The following is a 22,671-nucleotide window of genomic DNA, read 5'->3' on the forward strand; positions in this document are numbered from 1 at the left end:
AAAAAAAAAAAAAAAAAAAAAAAAAAAAAAAAAAAAAAAAAAACTTCTCTAATATTTTGTTTACTCATCTTAAAAACCAATTATAATAATCTCTACCTTGCAGTTTTGTAAGCAAAGTAGAGCAGGACATGGCAAAGTGTCTGGCATAATGTAGTTCCTTTACACATACATATTTTTTCTTTTTTCTCTTCATGGTGGATGGAAGATTCCCTTGGTGTGTTCAAATTCCTAAAGTAGCTCTTTCAGGCCTTTATGGTAGAAGGTGTTAGTTCTTCAGCACTAACCCCAGAAGACTGGTTTCTAAACACTAGGTATACACTGATGCTGGGTATTTATCTGCCTTGGAAGATACAAGGGGTTTGGAGTTTCTGAAGATGGCAGAGGCCTGGGCACTGTTGACATGTACTACCCTGGATAGGGTGTGGCCAGTTGCAAACCCACAGAGGTCGGAGCCTGGGCAGTACAGTTTAGAAGTAACATAGACAAGGTGATGTCTACAGGACCCATTCCCAAATGTTCTGGGCCAGGAACTATGATGGTGTGCTTATTTAAGAGTAGAGAAGAGGAGCCACTCTCTAATGACATTCAGTGGTCTTCCTGCCATTCTTCCCACTGTGGGCTCACAGATAGACTTTACTCCATTTCGACTAGTAAATGATGTGGCATTTTTTGGATGCTAATGTGGAATAAGTTCAAATTGAGTATATCTATAAACAACAAGGAAGGTGGGGCCTAATCAGAAAGGCTTAATAAATGATAGTTGATATTATTATTATTCTGTCTCGAAGAGAGATAGGGTTTCAGGCAAAATACTTAAGAGTGAGGATTTTGGAGTCAGAAGCAAGAATATCATTGTTGGCTCCATCAGTTACTGTCTTCATTCTCTTAGGCAAGTCATTAAACCCTCTCTTTCTTCATCTATATGGTTCAGATATTAAGATTCTGTTTCACAGAGTGTGGTTGGTCATAAGAGTTAAATGATGGAATCATGTCTAGCTTGTATAATTGATTGATAGTTGTTATTGTTAACATTGCCATGGTTGTATAGTAGCTGTTAAGGGAAGCTTTGTGCTTTTTACATTACAGTTCCTGACGATCAGTGTAGAAAGATAAGAGTTCAAGACCATCAGTTCCAACCCTATTGTGCTTATTAACATTCACGCTAGAGGATTCTGGGATGCTTTACAGTGAATATGTAGGCTTAGAAAAACATCTTTTGAGAATAACCATGCATTTTCATGTTGATGGTCCTGACATGAAAAGCTCTACATGGTTGGAAATGACCAAGGACAAAGATAAGATATTTTGAAACACTTTCAAGGCAAGAGTTTTTTCTTTGGAAGTAGTGATAGAGTGAAAAAAAGAGTAAAACTTTTGGGAACATGGAAATATTGCAATTTCATCTATAATGCCCTTTGGAGATGTAAATTAACTTTATTCTTTTAGCAAAATAAATCATTTGTCATAAACTTTTTTTCCCCTTTAAAGATCTAAAGACCTGGTGTGGGATAAAGAGAGAAACCTCTGAACATTTGGAGGATGTTTTTCTTTACTGCTGTTCCTAATTTATTGAGAGCAAAAATAAATCTTCTTTAAAAACACCTGACACATTTTGTTTCAGGAGTCTTTTCACGCTGGAGTTAGTGCAGACTAATATTACACCTCTTTTTTGTTTTCTTTACAGTTCAGTTCAATTCAGTATATTTTATTTCAATTTAATTCAGTGTAACTTAATTAATTTATTGTCATTGACTCTGCGTTTGTACCTAGTCTTAACCAAATGGAGAAACAAGAGAAACAAGTGGCACAACCTCATATTTCCCTGGGAATTCTGAGTGCTTATGTAAACCGAGAGAACCTCAGTTACAAGTGGGTAACACTGAGGTTCTCTTGGTTTACATAAACACCCAGAATGCCAGGGAAAACCCTACAAATGCAGGTGAGAAGAGCCCAAGTGCATAATTCTGCCATTCTCCTTACTCCACTGGATATTCTCATTTATTCTCTAATAGTTTTTCAAAGAAAGAGAAAATTGAAGATATAGAAGAAAATTGAGTGTCATGGAAAAATGTTACAATCTATTTTTAAGTGAAAGAAGTCAGATCGTAGATCTATATATATAGTATGATCCAAATTTTGTATGTGTGAAGGAGAATAGTAAGCATAACTTGTTCTATCATCTCAGATTTGACTCCAGTGCCCAAACTACACACTAAGTGCCCAAGTCTTCTCGTTTTCTGAAATGATGTGCTAAACCATCAATTAAGCACTTGCAAAGGAGATGTCACAGAGCTGGTTCTCTCAGCATCAGCTCATCACCCACCTCAATACAAAGGATGCTGAGAATTGATAGGAGATTGGATATCTGGGAAAATGAGCTGGGGAGAATTACTGGAGGCAAATAATTCCTTCTCACTAAAGTATAAGCAAAGTGTACCAGTCACCTATCACCATAATAATGCTGTGTAACAAACAATCTCATAATCTTATTGTTATTAAAATAAACATTTATTTTCATGAAGTTGCAGGCAGCCTGCAGTTTGGAAGATCTACGCTGAGTTCCTCTTGGTAGCTCCAGTTCAGACTGTGGTTTGGTCAGGCTTGTTCCTAGATGTAGATTGGGTTTCAGTCTCTTCACTGTGTCTTGTTTTCCTGGAACCAGTGGTTGCCCAGGACATGGTGGGATAAATACAAGAATCAGCTGAAAGATGTTGTGTCTCTTAAGATCTTGGCTCAGAATTGGCACAATGTTGCTTCTTTCCGTAACTGATTGGCAAAAACAAGTCAGATGACTTGCCCTACATCAATGAGACTGGAGAAATAAACTGTACCACGTGGAGAAGATGTATTTACTAAACAACAATTTGCCAAAGAAAACTGACTGAAGAACTTAATATGTTTCTCTTGGTATTTGGGGAACATAAGCACCAGTACCTGATCTTGCGTTGAAAATGTTTATAGAGGACTATGTTGAGAAGTTATGATAGTTGCAGAATTTAGTTGGCCTAAGATTTATGTGTGTTCCTGGTATGCTAGAAGTGAACTTTATGGAAAGGAGCTAGTTATGGGCTGCACTGTAAAAGTTTTCTGAGAGGATGCTACCTGGAGAGATGAAGTGACAAAATGAGATAATGTGTAAGTGGAAAGGAAGGCAGGGGCTGAAATACTGTTGTGCATGACCAGCTACTGCAAGCACTGAAGCAGCAGGAATTGGTTCTTCTTTATCAAGAAGTATATATAAATATAAAGAGCATCTTTATTGGATGCTCTTTATAACTTAGTATCAATTAGGGCCCAATCAGAGAAGAAGAACCATTATGAGTAGGAATTAGATCTTACACTGTTATGGGAGCTGGTGGGGATGTCATGCAGGACTGGTGGTCTGTGTCTGATGTTGAGCCTGAAGTCACTATAGGTCACCCAAGCCAGCAGCTGAGATGGGAGATGGTCAGGGAGTTGGGAGAACAAGGGAAACCCATGAGAGGTACTGAATTCCACAAAAACAAGCTGAAGCATTTGTCTGTCTCCCACTACCTCCAAACTTAATGGGAGATGGGTACTGTTCACATGGAGTTGCACATGCATCTGACCCAGGGCTTGAGTAAGCTGAAGGAAGAGATCCAGGGAGTGCTAGAGGAACTGCAAGTTCAGGAGCTCCCCCAAAGTAGCAACACACTCTAGAAGCTATGAGCTCAGGTCCTGCCCCACACAGCAATGCAATGTAGAAGGTGTAAGCCTCGGTGCTGTCCCATAACAGCAACACAAGCTGGCAGATCAGTGAGCTGCCACATGCATGAGCTGCCAGTGTCTGGCGGCCTACACCAAACTTGAAGGTGTTAAGCGTGGCTGCTTCTTCACTATGGTCTTTTCTATCTCGTGTACATTTTTCTTATAGCCTCTTCAACTTGGAACCTCATGGAGATGAAACTCTGGGAATTGAGTTCCTGCTTAGCTAAGCTGACATGTTACAAAGCCACCGTGCCCTTTAGAGAGTTCTAAACAACAGTTAGAAAGTGAGGGACAACGTGGACTGAGGAAGCAAGTGAGAGTGAAGAAACCTGCCTTGAAACCACGATGTCCTTCCTCCCTCAGGTTCCCAGCATAAAGCACATATGCACTGTGGAGTGGAGAAGCATTTTAAGTTGGTTGAGACAGAGTATGAACTTTGTTATATGTGAAAGTGAGTAGAGAAATGATGGAAATTGCATGAGATTTCATGCAAGTGCTGAGAAGCGTCAACCTTAAATAATGAGATTCAGAAAATATGATTAAGTAGATTTTATTCAAGTGTAAAACCTGAGGGTAGCAACCCAGGAGGAAACACGGATTCCAAAAGAATGGGTCAGTGTTCCAAAGTAGGGAAATTAAGGCTTTCACTTACATAGGCAGAGATGGAGACATTTAACAGTTGCAATATTTTCCTTGTAAGACCAATACATATTTTACAGTGATTTCACTGGTTACAGGTTCCTACATTCCAAGGTAGATTGCTTTAACATTCCATAAGGAGGGGTAATAGATTCCTGGGAGTCCTAACTCTCATGCTTTTTGGTCTTTCCTTGTCGTCTATAGTACAAGAATAAGTAAGGGAGTTAATCTATGATTGGAGAAGCCGAAGTTGCAGCTGTATGCTACACATGACACAGGCCACATAGCCACATTCCTCTCAAGGCTCAAAATAATATAAAGTTCCACCAGGTTTAAGTTTAAATTCTTTAATTTCACTGAAGGGAGGATCACAAGATCAAGGAAGAAAGGCAGAGTGTGAAAAAATAAAGTAGCTTTTGGCTATATTTTACTTTGACTGGATTTTTAAAATTGTACATGTATACTCAGGGGTGTGTGTGTGTGTGTGTGTGTGTGTGTGTGTGTGTGTATTTTGGGTTTATTGAAGTATATAAACTTGCTGAGTTACAAACATCAAAGGATTTTTTTTTCCCTAGTCCCTGTTCCCAATAATGCTGTATTAAATCTCTCATTCATAGTGTAGCAGATTACATATTTTCCCATTCCCCTTGGTTGCACAAGTTCTTCTGGCTTAAGAGAGTAGTCTCATCTTTTCCTGTCACTCCAGTGCTATCTGGGCTTGAGACTTGGGGGAGGTAGTTGGGAGGGACCTTATCTGCTCTTTACCCTTCCTCCTGTATCCTTTCTCTGGGAATGGTCCTCCTCATCCCCTCATATAGAGATAGGTGCTGCGGTGTGTGGGTGAGTGGAGGAGAAAGAGGCCAAGGACAGGCGTTGCTTATTTAACCCACGGCAGGCACAGTGCACTCTGTTGGTGGTTTTGTTTTTCTGACTCACACTGAAGGTCCTTACAGCTCTCTCTGGTTGGTTTCCATCTTTGTGGCTCCCTCATGGTCAGTGCTTGGTCACTTTTCTGAGCCCCCTCCCAACTGCAGAAAGAAGATCTAACTCCAGATCCCAACCCTCCCTCAGATGCCTCCTTGTGGTTCATTGTCAGCCTCCTGCTGCTTGGGTCCTTCTCCTTGGCAGCCCACATGCTTGTGTGAATCTCTTCTTCAGTTCACTTGACCTCCAGAATGTGGGCGCCTCTCTGCCATGCAGAGGAACAGGCTGCTCCACCGACGGTCTCCCTCTGCCCCGCTCTCTCAATGCGGCTCTGTTTTCCTACTTAAGTGGGAACAGAGCAAATCAACGGGGCTACATTCTAATCAGGTGCTCAATGGGAATGAGAAATCAGCATTCCCTTCTTGAAAGTGTTCCCAATCTTTATGAATTATCTTTTGGGAAGACCCTCTGTTTAGCTCTCAGATGTGCTCTAGCCCAGCGTTTCCACCCAGCAATTATAGATGGCCCCGTTCTCCAATCTACTTTTACAGAATGTGAGGTAGTGGTTGGTGGTGGTGTTGAATTATGGTTGCAGGTAGCAGTGAGGTTCAGCCATCTCTTTTTAAAAACCACTTTATTGAGGTATGACTGACATGTAAAATGCTGTACATATTTAATTTTTACTACTTGTTGAGTTTGAGGATACATATACAACTGTGAAATCATCACCACCACCAAGGTCAAATACTGACATATCCATCACCTCTCAAAGTTTCTTTCAGTTCTTTTTACTCTAATAATTATTATTTTTTTGGTGGTAGAACACTTAAAGTAAGCCTACACTCTTAGCAAATTAAAAAACTATAATATTGTATTTTTAGCTATAGGTTCTATGCTTTACTTTAGATATCCAGAACTTATTTATCCTAAATAACAAAACTTCGTCCCTTTGACCGACATCTCTCCATTCCTGCCTGCGCCTGCACCAACCCCTGGCAGCATCATCCTACTCTCTGCTTCTACGAGTTTGGCTATTTTAAATTTCATGTTTTAAGTGAGATCATGCATTATTTGTCTTCCTGTGCCTGACTGATATCACTTAGCATAATCTTCTACAGTTCCATACATGTTGTCACAGATGGCAGGATTTCCTTCTTTATTAAGACTGAGAAATATTCCAGTGCATGTATATACCACAATTTCTTTATCCATTCATCCCTCAGTGGACATAGAGTTTCCATATCTAAACTATTATGAATAATGCTGCACTGAGTATGGGAGTACAGGTATCTTTTCAAGATAATGATTTCAATTTCTTTAGATATATAAGTAGAAGTAGGATTACTGGGTCATATACCTCATGAAGGACTCAAGGAAGGTGTTTGGCTTTATTTAGAATGTGTAGCACTTAATGCCTCTTTGTTCACAGTTTTATTTGTTAATTCTGGAATAACAGAAAAATTCCCACATTCTTTTTATATACTTACAACACACACACACACACACACACACACACACACGCATCACACCCATACCCTATGGGTGAGAGAGAGAGAGAGAAAGTGTAGCAGGGGCTTTGCTGAAATATTAACAGTGGCTGTCGTTGGGCTGTAAGATTAGAAACTGTTTTTCCCTTCTCTGTGCTTTACTGCTTGCTTCACCTTTTCTCCAATAAAAGTGCACCCAGTGTATCTCTCTTAAAATAAGAAGATGAAGTACAATAAACATGATTTTAAAACTGCAGCACCATTCCACTGATAGAACAGATGTGAGAGGCAGGGGCTTGGGTTTTCTGACCTCCCAGGGCTCTCTGCAGGCTCATGATTTTATGAAACATCAGCTGTTCTGAATTCCTGCAGCACCTGCCACAACAAAAGGAGGCCTTTTGCTGAGCATACTAATGCAGTTGCACACGCCTTCATAGAACAAAGAAATCAAAATGAGGAGTTCATTAAGCATCATTTGGACACTGTCCATTCTACCCTGGCCTGAGCCCTCCAAGGGAGGTAGAAATCCACCTGCAAGGGAAGATGTCCTATGTCGAGTGAGTCCCCACCACCTCCCTTTTGTCCTCTCTGGTGATCTCCTCCCTCCTCTTTCTAGTCTTTTGCCTCCCATGTGGCTCACACCTCAACTACTGCCTCATCTGCAGACCCCTCTGGCATCGGCTCCTCTAGCTATGCCTCTGAATTCTCTCATGGACCTGACTTTGCCCCCATGCTTTACAGCTGTGCCTGAAAGACAGGTTGGCTTCCCAGGAGGCAAAAGCTACAATGGACAGGCTGCACCTCAATCCTATTAGCTTCTTCCTGTCTGCTTTCTCATACACTTGGCTGGTTTTTGTTTTGTTTTGTTTTGTTTTGTTTTTGTAGTCTTCAGAATTAGAAACCCTTCCCTTGGCTTTGCTGAGAGATGCCATGCTGATGTCCATTTCTTCATAGTATAGAATCTTTTCAAGGTTTAGGTGACTTCTGCCCATCCTCTTCATGGGAGGGATGCTGAAGACAAAGAGTATGTTCCTCTTCCTACCCCCTCACTCACTCTGTCTCAAGGAGGGAGGGATTGACAGTCTCACTGATCCAGGCTTAACACTTTCTGGGACATGTTTATTAGTGAGTTCACTGCACTTTATTTTTAATTTTATTTTAATTATTATTATTTTTTTTGAGACGGTGTTTCACTCTTGTTGCCCAGGCTGGAGTGCAATGGCATGATCTTGGCTTACCGCAACCTTGCCTTGCCTCTTGGGGTTCAAGCAATTCTCCTGCCTCAGCCTCCCGCGTAGCTGGGATTACAGGCATGTCCAAGCCTGGCTAATTTTTGTAATTTTAGTAGAGACGTGGTTTCTCGGTGTTGGTCAGGCTGGTCTCGAACTCCCGACCTTGGGTGATCCACCCACCTTGGCACCCCAAAGTCCTGGGATTACAGGCATGAGCCACCATGCCCAGCCTTCACTGCACTTTAAAGGCAGGATTCTAATCTCTACTTTTTCTTGTGCTTGAACATAATCGGTGCTCTTTCATCTTTTTTGCTGACTTAGTAAACATTTCGTACTGGGGATTCCATTTCGTACTGAGGATTCCATCCATCCCCAGTGGAAGTCAGTGCCCACTGAACTCCCTCTTGAGTGGGGTGAAGCAGGTCTGTCATTCTCACCCGTACAGTTTTCTGGCTCAGTGCACCTAGTTGTGCTGTTGACTGGTTATATATCTTTCTTCTCCAGCATGCCGGAGCTTGCTCCTCTCAGGGCTTTAAACCTAAGCCATGCTCTTGAATCCAGATTTGATTAGGGATCTACAGTGGAACTGTCACAAGCCCGAAAACCTATAAACTAAGCAGTAGATTTCCATTTGACCATTGTTCGTTGGGTGTAAATGTCAAGTGGAGGTGAGGAGGGAGGCTGGACATTACCCTGTTGATACTGGGGATTGAACAGACAATCTGTGGGAAATTCGGTGCCCTTCCACAGCTTGGCTTTGGAATGAGCTTCCATTTATTCCACTGGGTTACATTCTCCCATTGGTCCACATTAAGGTGCTGCTGTAGGAATAAGCTTTTGCAATAGCGTGGATGTAATTCTCATGCTTCTCTTTTGTCCAGAACCAGCCTCCTTCCTGACCTGGGATTATGCAAAGAGAGATAATATGCAAATGAGATCATAGATTGCATTTATTTTTGGGCCAGTTGGATTTAACATAGTGCATGTTATACCAATAAGCACCACTAAGTCTTTGTATAATCCCTCTTCCTCCTGATGGAATCTATAATCTATGATCTCATTAGTACTAACTCTAACAAGCCTAGGATATTCTGGTGAAAGCTGGTAGAAATTACACGAGGCTGAAAACTTAATGACCTGCCCTTGTTGAGTGAACCTCTTCAACCTCTTGTCTCTAGGGCAAAATAATTCGAAATGTTGTGGGAACTTCAATCCTTTTTTCCCAGTGTCTCATAGGAGGGAGCCAGGCAGAATATCATGATCTCTTTGCTTTAAGGAAGTGGTAATTCTTGACCAATGTGAGCATAATGGTTTAGTGAAGTAGAACTCCCAGTTTAAGGAAGGCAGAGCATAGCATAGTGATTAAGAACATGGACTTTGCATTCAGACAAATTAGGGTTGAAACCTGGCTTGATTAATAACTAGCTGTGAAACCTTGGACAAGTTACTTAATCTCTTTCAGTATTGTGAATGTTCTTTTTTAGTGGTAAAATGAGGGATAATTATAACTAACTCATAGAGTCATCATAAGAATTAAATGAGGTAGTGTAAGCAAAGTTCTTCAGCACAGGCCCTGACACATGGTAAACTGCCAATATATGGTAGCTACAATACTGTCTCATAATTGTACTATAAACACATTTTGTCTCCTAATGTGATGGGTTAAACTGGAATAGGAAGAACAAGGGCAAGCAAGGACAATGGATCACAGCCAGGTGTCAACCCCACGTAGGGCCTGGGTGAAGACCTAGGATCAAAGAGGGAAGGACGTTCAGAACACAATGAACTATTCCCAGAGAGATATCTGCATCCTCCCTAAACTCACCAAAGAGCCTTGTTCACGGGCTGGGTGGGGATACACTTGGATACTGGAAAAGGCAATAGATTTCATTTGAGAAATGGGTTTCCATCACTGCCTTTTCTCTAATTTGCTGGGTTCCTGTGACAGATTGCAAAGGTGGTTTCAATTCTTAATCTCTTTAGCCTTGTCTCTGCTATGTGACTTTGCAGATCTTCATGCTAAAGATGGACTCTTTTACCCATGTCTTGAATCTGGGCTGGCTCTGTGACTTGTTTCATCAAGTGTATCAGAAGTAATGGTTTCCCAGTTCCAAGTCTAGACTTCAAGAGGCCCATGTGTTTCCATCATACTTACTCTCTGTCTCTCTGTCGTGGCCATAAGGACATGCTGGGCTGTAGCTTGCTGAAGGATGAGAAACACATGGAGCAGAGCTGAGTCATCCCACTGGACCCAGCAGAAGCCTGAACTGATCAGTGGACTGCAAGCCATTTCTGAGCTATTTGGGTGATGAGCACAGATGAGCAGAGTCAACCAGTCTAATGTCCTAAATGCATGAACAATAAAGGCTTATTGTTGAATGAGGTTTTGTGTGGTTCATCTTATGTAGCATTGTCACGAAGACAGATAACTGAACAGTTGCAATATAACTTCATCTTGTTTATCATTTTGAATTCACTCATTCACTCAACAGGCATCAAGTATCTACCATGTATCAATGCTGGGCTAAGCATTGTTGGAGAGACATTGTTTGGTGATAGCAAACAGTAATAACAAAGGAGACAAACAACTGTCTCATTTATCCACCAATATATCCTTCTGACCTAACAGAGTAAGTTGGCACTTAGTAGATGTTCAATAAACATTTGCTGTCTTGTGAAGACATAATGATGCAATAAACATATGTTGTTGTATGTAAGTGTAGTATGTGTGTGTCTGTGTTCCAGATAACTAACTAAATATGCCATTAAAATATCAGGCCCATTTTCCTTGCTCTCCTCTGGAACGGCAGAAATAATTTCCTATTCTTTTCTCCACTGTCTTTTTTTTTTTCTTTTTCTTTCCCCTCCTACAATGTCAGCAGCAGAAACTGCAGTGTGCTGTTAAACTTACCTCTGTAATAGAATGTAGATGTATAAATCAAAACAGCTTCTAACGGGTTGTCTGCAGTAATAAATGCTACGGAGGCTGCCCAACTGGCAGTGTAAGAGAGATTATACAAACTGCTGCCTGGAGAAAACACAGCATCATGAATAAACTCAGCCTTGAATTATTTATATATTTCAGGCGGTTTTTTCTCTCCTCAATCTGCAAGGCCTGGGAATGATTTTCACTGGGAGCTGAGAGTGTCTGAATGTGGCTGTAAAAGAAAAACAGTTGCAGTATGTCTTAGACCAAGTTTCAGGGTGAAGATGGCATCATGTTACATGAGGAGTCAGCAAGGCTGGCAGTGCGGTGCAGTGAGAAGATACTGCTTAGAGCTCAGGAGAGGACAGTTTGAATCCTAGGAAGTTGTGTCTCTAGGGGCTTGTGGGCTTTGTGGACCACCTTGGACCCACACAGTCGGATGGAGAGCCCCAGGGCCCACCTCCAACACTTCTACCAGAGGAAGCTGCATCATTCTCTTTTTTGAAGTGGATTTCGATCTGAGACTTTGTTGTGGAGAAAAATGGTTTTATTATAAAACGAAAAGTTTGGAAATGAATGGTGTGACTAATCTTTGAGACTCTATACAAGTGAGCCTCACCTCCTCCTGCCCACTGAGACCCCGGGGACCCTTTAAAAATGATTAATGCCAGGGTCCTAATCTTTATCAATTAAATCAGAATTTCTGGAGATGGGAGTAGACATCAGAATTTTAAAATATATCCAGGTGACTCTGATGTGCAGCCAGGGTTGAGAACCACTACTTCACACCCTTCATTCATCTAACAGGACAAGTATTGAGCACTGCCATCAGCCAGGCATTCAGCAGAGGATGGAGGATAAAGTGAAGAACGGGACAGGCCCAATCCTTGCCTTCATGGATTTCTCCATTTAAGTAAACACACAGCTGCAATTTGGAGGGATATATCCTGGTATGGAAATATACAATACTATGACAGTAATAGCAGGAATGATAATAGCAATTGTGATAATGTTTATTGCTGGGAGAATGTTGCTTTAGTCTTTTTAAAGACTCAGACATTGTGCTAAATGATTTGTATGAAGTATCGTATTGGATGCTCATTCCAAGTCTGTAGATAGGTACAGTTACTATCTTTGTTTTACAAATAAAGTACATGAGGCCCAGAGAGGGTAACTTGCCCAAGTTTATACAGTGCATAAAGGTGGAGTCTGGGGGAAGGGGTACCCTGCCCAGACTTGGCAAATCAGGATGATGTCTCCATGCTTCTCGACAATTTGAGTACACTTTGGAGCTGGGAAATTGGGGAACTGAATGGATGTCAGAGTATATGTTGTAGAAGAGAAGCTAATGTTTTTCAAAGCATTGCATCAGCATAAAGCAGGACCTTGCATGCATACATGTGCACACACACACTCTCACAAAGTGTTACTGGCAGAAAAGATTATGAGATAACACTTTTGTTTTACAAGTGAGCAAACAGACGCAGAGAGAGCTGATGGCACAGACACAGGCTTTGCCATGCCGGGGATGAGATCCAATTCTCCTGATTTCTTCTTTGAGGGCTCTTTAACTCACCCCGCTGTGACTCAGCTTTCACGGGGTGCTCTTCTGGCTTACAATCCCAAGATTCGAGGGAAATTCCACCCAATTTCACCAAATACATTTTCACCTGACATTGCATAACGAGGTCACCTGAGCTTGCAGTGATTCACTCTGCAAGTACCTTGATTCACCCAGCCCACACCTCAAATTTTTGATGCCCCATTTCTTCCCATAAGCAGGCATCGTGCCTTCAGTAGGTGGTGGGGAACTTGTCATGAGAATGCTTATAATCCTTTCCACATGTTTGAAATTGGTACTTTTCTAAGTTCCTTAGCAACCATTGTCTCATACAATCATTCCAAGAGTCCTGTCAGTAGGCAAGAAAGTTGCCATTATCAACCCATTTGGGAGGTGAACTGACTTGGATTCAGAAATGACCTGCCTCAGGCTCCTCCTGGGAACTTGAGGTTATTGTTGTGGTAACAGGATGATGGTCACTACTGGGGAACAACAGCCACATCCTCACTTGCCCTCATCCAATGTCTTCACGGTCCCATCTGCATTTGCTCCAGCTGTGTTTCCACCAACAGCCTCAGCGCTGGTTCCTCCTTGCTGAGTCATTTAGGCTGACTCATCTTCTGGACTCCAGAGATTCCCCAACTGCATGCTTCAGTTAGGGAAAGGTATGTTTGTGTGTGTGTGTGTGTGCATGTGCATGTGTGAGGTGGTCCTTATTAAATTCTTATCAGAACACTTCAGAATATTTGAACTGGCCACGACCTGATCACTTACTGATATCTGAGTGTCTCTCTTCCAAGATAGAAATGTAGGTCCTTACTCCTTTCCAAATCTGATTTGCAAGAGCTGCTGCTCCTACAGATCCAGTCATTTTCCCCTTTTTTCTCTCTTTTCATTTATTGATTCCTTCTTCTTCTAACCATCACCAACAGTTTAGCCAAGATAACATAAACATTTCTCTACAGTCTGGCCCAGTCAATTATCTTAGAGGCTCGTATTGTCCTTAAAATCTAAATGATGCAATGAGAGAGAACTTTGTTTCTGAGCAGTTCCTTGAAGACTACTGCTTGAAGACTTCATCCAAGTTGAACCCAAACTGCTCCCTTGAGACCCTTTCCCTCTTGAGCAAAAACCGAAGCTCCTGTTGCCAGAGTCAGGATGGGTACAGCAGCCATTCTACTCAGCAGATCTCATGCTTAGTAGGATGAAGGCCAAGAGCTAATCAGAGGGAATTTGGGGACTTGAGCCAAATGGGGGCTTTCGAGTAGCCCTGATGGGAAGAAAACATACATAGCAGGCTCCGTAGAGAGTCAGCAAATAGTTTGTCAGAGACCCAAGGTCAATGCTGGTACCGAAGAGATTGCAAGGAGTGAGGCTGATTGGCAGCAATTGTCCCAGAACTAGGCAGTTTTGAAAAATACTCTGTGTTCATTTTATTTTGTCCCGTTAAACTGAAAGCATTTTTAAGCTTGTGGTTTTGAGCAGCACCTCTAGCTTGATGAAAACCTAGTCATTGTCTGAATGGTGTTGTTTGGAGGATTTAACCCTCAATGAATATTATCTGATGGGAAAGTCAGGGAAAGCTTCTCTCTGTGTCTTCAAAGACTTTGGTAGAAAGAGAAAGGAGCAGACAACCTTTGAGTTTTCAGATCCTGGGAGGACCCTTTCTGACTCCGACCCTCCCATCCCAGAATTTTTAAGGACAAAAAGGGGCTGTTCCTCTATCATGAGGCTCCCAGTCTAGGGGGACAGGGCCCTCAGACGGCAAGCCCCAGAGAACAGTACCCTTTTTGGTTGGGAGGAGAGGTGTTGAAACTCTCTAACACTTACACATGATGATTTTCCCTTCTCCTGGGAAGCACGTGAGATTAATGGATGATGTTTTAGAATAAATATTTTTACAGAAACATTTAGGGAGAAAGCTGCTGCTTAGTGTTCTACATGAGGGAATTGAGGTGTCCTCATAATTTCTGCCTCCCTTTTCTCTCATCTGTTGCTTGGAACAGAAACCCTGTGGGACTGCTGAGCTTCAGCTAAACTCACCAGCAATCTCTCCATAGTGTGCCCTTAAATTCTGAAACCCAGAACTGTTGGCATGACTGAAAAGTCTCATCTTCAGACGGAGAACTGGGAGTAGTATAAATAATAACCGGGTGCTTTTTCAGCTCTTTTGAAAGAGAATAAGGGGTGTTAAACCCTCTCTGTGTGTGCCCTGAAATTTCATTTTGCTGTGCCGAGAAAGGAATAAAGTGCTGCATTTGTTTTCGAGAGTTTCCTTAATGAATTATCATAAACTGAGTGATTAAAAAAACAGAAATGTACTCTGTTACAATTATTAAGGCCAGAAGCCCCATATCAAAGTAATCAACAGGACCATGCTCCCTGCAGAAACTCTAAAGAAGGCTCCCTCCATGCCTCCCTTCTGGTTTCTGGTGCTTGTCAGCTATCCTTGGCATCTCCTGGCTCCTGCATGTGCTACTTCAGTCTCTGCCTTCATCACCATGTGGAGTTCTCTCCGTGTGCCTCTGTTCCTTTGTGTCTAAATGTTCGCCTTCTTGTAAGAACACCTGCTATTGTTCTTATAAGATTAGGGGTAGCCCCTAATCCAGTATGACCTCCTCTTAACTTTATTATGTCTACAAAGACCCTATTTCCAAATAAGGTCATATTCACAGGTACTGGGTGTTAATGGTCGAACATAACTCTTTAGAGGACATAATTCTAAGCAAACAAGTACATTCTATGTTAGATAGGGGAAGCAGCCCGTGGTTTGGCAGGTCCTAGACAACTATGTCAATTGTGAACTCATTCAACATTGTTCCAAAATGTATTTACCAAGTCCCAAATATTTCCCATGCACAGGCTGAGCACAGGGACAGGGAATGCAGTCAGTTATTCTCAGAGTCACCAGCTAGGATAATACCTGCTTGAAGAACTGTTATAAGATGTATAAGTAAGAAAATTGATATAGAAAAAATGAGCCTAGTACACAGCACAGAGTAAGTATTCAACAACTGGTAGCTATTATGACAGGTGTGGTTCTGGCTACTTCATGATAATGATGAATAAACAGTAGGTGACAGGTGATGCCGAACACTTTGTATCATCTCATCCCATCACATTAGCAACTCCATCAAGTGTGTTTTCGTCATCTCTATTCTCCAAATGATGACACTGAAGCTTAGAGAGGCTAACGAACTTTCCCAGGTCACACAGTTAGTCACTTTCAGGACTAGGACTTGAATGCAGGTTAGTCTCACCATGCTATGGTAATTCTTTCGTTGTCTCTCAAAGGATGGTCCTGAGTCAGTCAGTGGCAATTTCTAACCCCTCTCTTGAGGCTTAAATTTTACTTTACATGATATTACAGCATAGGTCTTGCATGGGCAGACCTGGAAAGAGGATGGCTAGACTCAGCTGACCCCGGGAGGCATGCTCCTGAAGCAGGCACTAGCTGTGAAACAAGCTTCTCTTTCTTGAATTAGGAGGAAGCCGATGTATCTGAGTGCCACCTTTTAATCAAGGAGACCATCTATCTCCTGTTGTCATTTGATCTTTCTTGAAGCAACAGCCACAAATCTCCAGGCAACGCAGACATGATGCAGACAAAATGAAAACGGAGGAAGCAGTATCTTTCTCTCATTAACGGGAGAGGAGAAAAAGCACAGCTCTGCCTCAAGTGTTTGGGGAATGTGTTATTTTTAGAAAAGGACATTTTGTGATTTTAGGTGTTTGATTTCTGAGAAGGTTTTCTTTTTTAAAGAAATCAAAAGCAAATAGTAGATTGAGCAGTAACAATCAATCAGCGAAAGAATATTGTGCAAGGCATGGCGGTAGAGAGAGAGAGGCTGTGAGGTTTTGTTCCTGCTCTTCAGATGCTTAGAACCTAATAAGAAAGATTGTATAGCGCTGTCTCTATAGAGCTTGGAAAATAAGGCAATCTGATCTATTGTAGTTCACAAGAGGGAGAATAATCGGAGAGGTAAAAATTGCGGAGCCCTGAAGAATGGATGGAGTTGTTTATTCATTTGTTGATTCAATGAATATGTACTGAACACCTTCTCTGTGTATAGCAGGCACTGATTAAAAAAAAGCTGAATGAGACCTTGTCTCTAACCTTGAAAAGTTTATAGACCAGTGGCAGACAGAAAATTATACACCAAAAAATGTGATGAAGTAAATGATAGAAATGTGAACAGATAACATGGGGCCATAGGGGAAGAAGAGGTGATCAATTCTAAATAGAAGAGAGAAAGAGAGCTGAAAGACTTCATGGAAGAGAGAACACTCAAGATGGGTAGTTAAGGATGGAGATGATTTGACGAGAAGGAAGAGCAGGAAAGGTAGTCGAGGCAGCGCATGGGTGAGGCTCTGCTTACAGCCGGGAGTGGTAAGATCTTGCAGGTGAGGAGGGATTAAACTTGCAAGGTGGCTGGGAACACCCAAAATTTCAGGAAAAGGGGAAATTTTTAAAGCATTGGATGCAATGAGGCAACTTATCAAATCTTTGTTTTAGAAATGAAGGTCACACATTAGGGGCCACACCACTAAACAAACCAGTGTAATAAATACCATAAGAGAAGTAGTTTGGGTTCCCACAGGAATTCAAAGAAAACCACTTTATCCAGACTGGGCCTGTCTGCAGAAGCCTTTTTGGAATAAATGACATCAACAAGAATTAGCATGATGAAGGTCGGGGTGAGCAAGGGGAAGACAATTCTTCAAGAAAGACAGAGTAGATTTGGTGCATTGCAGACTGCTCTGTTTGGCTGGAAGATAAGGGGAGTTATGTGTGCAGTAAGGATGGGCACGAAGCAGGAGTGGGTGGATTTGTTCAAGTCCGGAAAGGCCTCCTCAACCCACCATTGAGACTTGAAAGGCTTTCAGCACTGTGAGATCTGATCAGATTTGCCTTTTAGAAAGGGCATCTGGCTGCTGGGTGGGGAATATATAGGAAGGATGCAAACCAAGAGGAAGAGGACGCTATCAAGAGGATGTTTTGTATTAATCAAGGGGAGCTTAGACCAGAGTAGGGGCAGTAGAATTGGAGAAAAGTAAAAGTGCATGAAATGAGCACTTATTTAGGAGGTGAGAAGAAAGGACTTGGTGAGTGAATGGCCTAGAATTCTGTGGGGAGATAGAAGGCTAGTGATGGAGAATAAAAATGGAAAACTGGGAGAATAGTGAAGATAGTTACAGAGATATAGGACACAGAAGGAGGAACTACCTGGGGTAAAGCATTATGGAAGACAGGTAAGGACATAGCTTATGTTGCCTGGGTGTGTGGGGAGTTTAGGGTGTGAGGAAGTGAGTAAAGAAGGAGCAATTGGCATGTCAATTTAACAAACATTAATTGAGCTATTACTGTGCCTCAGGCTCTGGGCTATATGCTGGGACCAAATCCCAGGTGTAGAATATTTTCAAGGAATTCTGAAGTCTAGTGAGAGATGAAAGAGGGTGAATAGATAATTTCAGGATGATGTGTCCATGTGGCAATAGACCTATGAACAAGGTTCCAGAAGAAGATTTCTTAATTGGACAAATATTGGGGAGCACCTACTCTATGCTGCCAGGACGGTGCTAGGTGCAGTGGACTTGGCAGCAAGCAAGTCTAATAAGAGCCTTACTTTCAAATATGTAGCATTTTACTGGGGGACCTAATAAACAAATTAAAATAAACAGAGCTCTGGATAAGTTCCAATGTGCTAGTTTGGGTTCTTGGAGAACAGAAGTAAGATACAGGTTGGTGAGGGAACATGTGGAAGATGCTGAAGGAGCCTGGAGGAGCCACCAGACTTCAATGCTGGTCTGACTCCATTGTGCAGGGAGGGAAAGTAAGAAGGTTGTGTGGGAGAAGTCTCAGTCGGCTGTGCACTCAATGGAAGTTTCAGCGAAGACGATTGTGGATCCCCAAGTCAAAGTTGCCAGTTATAGGAGTCCCATATCTTCCAGGAACAGGCTGCCTTTTTGTCCTGCCTTACTTAGCCATTGGGTGGGAGCATCTCATGGGAAGTATAGCTTTGGAGCATGTGAATGGGTGGATTACAGAGAGCAATAGCAAAAGCCTTTGGACAATTACACTTTGGCATTTGGAGGGCTGCAAAGCATTTCCTGTAGCCGCCGTAAGTACGGAGCAAGTAATCTAGTTGCCAAGAGAGGATACCTGGGAGAGTGAGATTTACATGATCAGGGATGGATGATCTCTCTGAGGAGATAATGTTTAACCCAAGACCAGAGGATGAGAAAGATCCAGCTACGTGAAAAACCTTGCAGAAGCTTTGTAAGTAGAGGGAACAGCAAATGCAAAGACCTTGTGGTGGTATCTGAGGGTACCTCAGAACTCCAGCATAATTTGAATGTAATCAAAAAAGGAAAAGAATTGCAGAAGGTGTAGGCAGGATCAGACAGCCCAGGGTTTTGTAAATAATTTAGAGGAGTTTAGGTTTTATTCTGACTCCACATAGTGGAGAATTTAAGTGGGCAGTGATAGATCTGACTTCTATTTAAGAAGACCACTGTGACTGCTGTGTGCCTATAAGGTTTTCAGGAGTGGAGAGGAGTTAAATGGTAACAGATGATGATGTGCACAGTCAAGGCAGCCTGGCCCAGTCTGGGGTTACAGGGGGTTGCTCGTGTGGTGAGAAAAGGCTTCATGGAAGAGAGGGCATGTGAGCTGGGTCTTAAATGGATAAAGTCTTAGAGCAAATCACAGAAAGGAGGTGACATTTGAGGTGAACTTCACTGGCTCTGTGAAGGGAGGAGCAATCTTGTAGCGCTTCTCAAAATCACTAAAATGCAGAGCCAAAGCAGTCTTTAATTTAGTGCCTTTTATAGGAGAGAATATGGTTCAGGAGTAACCAAGGACATTTACAGGTGAAAAGTACTTAAATCAAAGCGACAGCATAGTTAGGGAAAGGAGACCATTTCTTTTTTTATGGCAGAGAACATTAACTGAATACGTCAGAGAGTCTGATCATGTTAGAGAATGAAGAAGAGAAACAGAGAACACTCATCTTCCTTCTCAATCTGCCTCTGGATGCCAACTGGCGACACTGGGAACCAGTTTAAACGTGGAGGGCTCAGAGGAAGTCAATTTTGGAAGGCATTGGAAGCTGGTTTTTCAGAACCTACTCTTTGCTACCCCTTTCTATGTTGAAAATAAAAATGTAAAGCCTAATCCATAGTCACAACAATGACACCAAGGACTAAATCACAGACCAGAGTCCAAACACCTGGTCATGCTGCTCATCTACCATCTGGTGGGTCTCCTCTCAACTCTGTATTCTGACTGTCAGTCATCTTCCTTTTTTTCTGGCTTCACTGGCACTGCTCTAGGTTCATCCTTTTGAAATAGATTCCTAACTGGTGGCCATGCCTCCAGACTCTTGTACTGTATACAGGTTCAATGAGAAAATGATGGTTTGTTTTGCAGTCCACAGATGCATTTTATTTATTTATTTTATTGTCCAAAACACTCTTTGGAATAAGATTTAAAAATTGAAAAATCAGATGATTTTACATAAAAATCCATATTTCCTGTTTATCTTAAAAAATTGAATGATCTGACCTCACTGGTCCACAGCGAGCAACAACTGGGTAAATCTTGATGTTTTGGGTTTTTTTTTTTTTAGCTTGGGCATCTAATTTTTGTTCAGTTCGTCATAATCTCTCCTTACTATTGTTTTAAACCCTTCTTTTTTGTTACCTGCCTTAGCCTGGGAGGTATTTGAATTTAAGGTGTTACTTCAATGCTTTATACAGGCTCATTTCTCTGAAACACAAATTTGATGTCACACTCTTGTTTAAAAACCTTCACCACTCTGCTTGCCTGGTGGATAAAGTTCAAACTCCTGACCCTAGCATAGAAGGGACTTCATAACCTGATCTCATATCTCTGTGGCTCTTCCTAGCTCACAATCTGCCCAGAAGCCATGCTGAAAGGCAGTGCCATATTGTACCTCTCTGTCCTCCGCCTGCTCTAATGTCCTATTTTTAGCGAATATCTTTTTTTTTTTTTTAACTTTTCATCTGGTAAATGTCTTCTCCTTAGTATCAGTTCATACATTAAAAAAGTCCTTCCCTAACTTCTGCTCTTTAATTACCCATGTCTTCTTCACTTTCTTAGGACCTTGGGCCCTCCTCTATTGCAACAGTATGGCCAAGCCAATTGTTTCTCCTCCTTCAGACTGTACAACCCTTAGGGCTCTGAGCCATCTTTGCCTTTGGGAATTTATTGCAGAGTATGTGAATGGTGTTCAAGAATAAATGTTTCAGACTGGAAAATTTGATCTTTCATTTCCTTACCTATAGGATGGAACCGTAATACCTTCTGTTCCTATACAGGAGAATCATTGTAGGGATCAAATGACACAATGTCTTTTGTAAAAATGTTAACAAAGCACTTGGAAACTGCAAAGTAATATATGAGTAGATGGAATTAATATAGAAAATGTTATGTTCTCAACTTGCTTAAAATAATTTAACTGTGTTATTTCTAGCAAGAACAGTGATTTTGAAGGGTTATAGTTCCTGTTTATAGTTCCAATTCTATTGCCAATTAGTTGGATGACTTAGGGAAAGTAATTTTGCCTATCTAGACCTCAGTTTCCACAGTTGAGCGCTGGAAATTTTAAGATATTTGTTCTTTCTTTCATTTTTTTTTCTCCAGTCCTCCTAGAAGTAAAACATTTTTCTTGTTTTCAAAGACTTTCATTCTTCCACATTTGGTGTGGCGTATTATCCATAATACAATAATGAATATGTAGCCATTAATTTTTTCATTAAATATACAAATCACTGACAATAGCTATTGTGTGGTGCTGATTACTAACATTTTCTTAACCTGGAGTTATTTTCATTATTTAATCAACATTAACAAATAAAAGCTTCAGAGCTCCGAATGAAAAGATCTTAGCAGCTGCATTACAATGCTTCACTCAATCTTATCTAGTCTCTTGCTCTATACTCACATGGCAACCTCACCCTTCTTCCCATATCACTCTAAAGTCACCAATGTGATTGATAGTTTTGGGTAGAGGAGTTGAGAGTTGGGAGAATGTGGAGGAAATGAGGACTTTACTTGGAGGGAATAAAAGCTCTATCCTTTCCTTGTTTTCTAATTGCAGCTTATAAAGTTGATTCATTGACTGCTGGTTTGAAATGGTGTCTGCTAACAGTCCCTGGTACAGCTTCTCTGTAATGTAATGTAAAATACCTATAAAGGCTTAGAAGAAGATGTAAACTCAAAACACAGCCATAAACTTGGACTGACAATCCCCTGAAGACTGGATCTGGGAGGACTTTTTGCCAACAGTAATGCCAATGAAACTGAAAAGAAGAGAACATTCTATGGGTGTGGGTGTGTTACTGAGGAAATGCTCTGTTAGCAAGAGGTAAGAAGGACTATTATTTTTGTTGTCCATCTCCTGGATGGGGATCCCCTGGACGGTGTGTCCCCTCAATTGTGTATACCTGAATGGATTCTCTGATGAAAATTGATGACCACCAAGAACTTTAACATGTGCCTTTTTTTTTCCCCCCCACATAGCTTATCTGTAGATACAATGGATTAAAGTTCAAAATGAGACCATACTGGGTAAGCTGGATCCTGAATCTAATGAAAGCATCTTTATAATGGACAGAAACACACATGCAGTAACTCACAGAGAGAATATGTTTCAGGCCACATGAAGACAGGGGCAGAAATTGGAATAGTGGGACCACAAGCCAAAGAACGCCAGGAGCCAACAGAAGCTCAAAGAGGCAAAGAAGGACTCTGTCATTGAGACCTCAGAGAGAGCACGCCTCTGCTGACCCTTTATTTTGGACTGACCTCCAGTCCAAAATGTGAGAGTATATATTTTTGTTTTATTATGGGCAACCCTAGGAAACTAATACAACGGAAAACTCAAGTTTATGCCAGGTGTTGAAAATGGAAATGCCTAAGGTAATGAAAATGGATAGGTTGACCAGGGAGGCACAGAGCCAAAGTTGAGAGGGCACGTGGTCTATGAAGACATCCAATTGTTGTCTTCTAAGAATGCAGACATGGACTTGCCAAATATTTTTATAGTTCAGAAGAAGCTAGAAATTTGGATTTTATTTGTGTGCTCTTATTTGTTTTTTAGCATTGCCCTAATTTTATTTCAAACATGGTATTAACCATGTCAAACA

At 41.5% G+C, this 22,671-nt stretch overlaps 1 long non-coding RNA gene across 1 annotated transcript in view; it reads left to right on the forward strand.

Annotated features, from left to right (window-relative positions):
- Nucleotides 1–21,302, forward strand: part of LOC112625359 — a 269,763-nt gene extending 248,461 nt beyond the window's left edge. The window contains exon 4 of the long non-coding RNA XR_003119569.1: nucleotides 19,440–21,302. This is a non-coding gene — a long non-coding RNA (uncharacterized LOC112625359). The remainder of the gene's footprint in view (nucleotides 1–19,439) is intronic.
- The last annotated feature ends 1,369 nt before the right edge of the window (nucleotides 21,303–22,671 follow it).

Source organism: Theropithecus gelada, chromosome 5 (assembly GCF_003255815.1).
Source record: "Theropithecus gelada isolate Dixy chromosome 5, Tgel_1.0, whole genome shotgun sequence".
NCBI classification, from domain to species: domain Eukaryota; kingdom Metazoa; phylum Chordata; class Mammalia; order Primates; family Cercopithecidae; genus Theropithecus; species Theropithecus gelada.